Source organism: Mandrillus leucophaeus, unplaced genomic scaffold (genome assembly GCF_000951045.1).
Source record: "Mandrillus leucophaeus isolate KB7577 unplaced genomic scaffold, Mleu.le_1.0 Scaffold246, whole genome shotgun sequence".
In the NCBI taxonomy this organism is placed as follows: Eukaryota; Metazoa; Chordata; class Mammalia; order Primates; family Cercopithecidae; genus Mandrillus; species Mandrillus leucophaeus.
Genome location: NW_012102543.1, coordinates 3,152,580 through 3,154,606, shown reverse-complemented (window position 1 = coordinate 3,154,606; position 2,027 = coordinate 3,152,580).

The following is a 2,027-nucleotide window of genomic DNA, read 5'->3' as shown; positions in this document are numbered from 1 at the left end:
ATGTGTTCTAGTGCCTATTAATAACCCTCCCTCGACCCACTCGCCTCCTGCCACTCCAGTTACTCCAACAGGGACCCCCTCTTCCCTTCCCTCGGGCCCGCAGCTCTTCCTGTACAGGAGAAGCGATCTGGGTAGCTCAGGAGCTGCCTGTGGGTCTGGTCTGCGTATGGCCTGTTTCTCTTTCTTCCCCTCTGTCCCATACTCCCCGCTCACTCCTGTCTCCCTGCTGTCACTCTGCGGCTGTAACACTAGATCACTAATACGGGTGGGTGAGAAGGAAAGGGAAGAGGAAAAGAAAATAACAGCCATTTATTCTGATAAACCCTCAACATGCGACACCTGGGTTCCTTCCAGTCATTTGCTGTGAAAATAGGTGGTCCTGGTTCTCAGCAGTCCCAAAGCCTCTGGTTTGGATGAGGGTAGAATTGCCGCAGATGCGGAATCCACTAACAGTCGAGGAAGCTTATCTTCCTGGAAGCCTTCAGCCTCCCACTCCCACCTCTGCCCCATTCTGTTTGCTTCCTCCCTGTCTCAGCTTCTGCTTCTCTCCTTTTTATAACCTGCTGCTAAGAAAAGTCTGAAAACTTGAATTATAAATACATAATATATCAAGTATTGCCTGAAATAGAGATTTGAAACTTAAAAGGGAAGAAAGAAAAGAAGCATCTTGAATTCCAGGAGAAGCAGTCCCAGGGGCCATGTCCCCAAGGATGGCTGCAGCTTCTCTCGGCCACGTTTGCCTCGTTTATAACATGGGGCTACCCATCCATACCAACCATGGTGCAGAGGATTGCACCAGATCATTCTCAGATCTCTTCCAGCTCTGAAGAAATGGAGATGAACAGAGGAACAGCCACTGCCAGCAAGCAAGGGAAGAAAAATCTTGAAAGCCTGTGATTTCCTGGAGACTTCTTGGTTGATGCCCCTGAAATCAGCCTGCCAAGTGTGGCCTCTGCAGCGTAAATACAAGGAGTCCGACAGCATCTGACAATAGTTCTGTCACCCTTGGCCATATTGTAATTCCATGTCCTCAAAGTCACCCTGTCACAATCCCACCATTTCCTACAAACACAGCTTCTCCTGCCTGATAAAAAGTCTTATCTATCCTTTAAGACCTAGCTCGGACCAGGCACAGTGGCTCATGCCTGTAATCCCTGCACTTTGGGAGGCCGAGGCAAGTGAATCACTTGAGCCCAACGAGTTCGAGACCAGCATAGGTAACATGGCAAAACCTCAGCTCTACAGAAAAAAAAAAAAAGAGAAAATTATCTGGGCATGGTGGTGCACACCTGGGGTCCCAACTACTTGGGAGGCTGAGGTGGGAGGATTGCTTGAGCCTAGGAGGTCAAGACTGCAGTGAGCTGAGATCATGCCACTGCACTCCAGCCTGGGTGACACAGTGAGACACCACCTAAAAAAAAAAAAGCCTAGCTCTAAAGTTCCACACTCTTGGGAGCCTTTCCTGACTATCCTGAGGATATAGGGGATGCTTCCTCTGTGGGCTCCCACAGGATCGACGCACACTTAGAACCCTCACCACTTTACTCTGCCATTTGCTCCCCTCCCTTGACCATTAGTCTTTGAGGAAAGGGACTTTGCCTTCTTCATCGTTGCCTGGCACAATTCTTGATTTTGCTACCTTGAATGAAAAGAGATGATAATCCTTACGTAATGACATATGACTTAGATTTTTCTCATTTAACCCTCACACAACTCTGGGAGAATGAACACAGCCAAAGTGGCTTGTCCAGGTCACTTTGTAAGTGGTGGAACTGTACAATCTTGCCCACTTCAGAGACCATAAGCTCTAGCTTGCAGCTGTCCCTGACTGCCTTCTGCCAGGTGGTGGGGAGCTTCTCACAAAGGCAGTATCTACCTTAGCTGCTTTCTCCTTTCTCTTCCATCAAACTCAAATGTCAGGCAGCTAAGAGAGTTGAGTCAACTCTTGAGAAAACTCAGGTTTTGGCCGGGCGCAGTGGCTCAAGACTGTAATCCCAGCACTTTGGGAGGCCGAGACGGGCGGATCA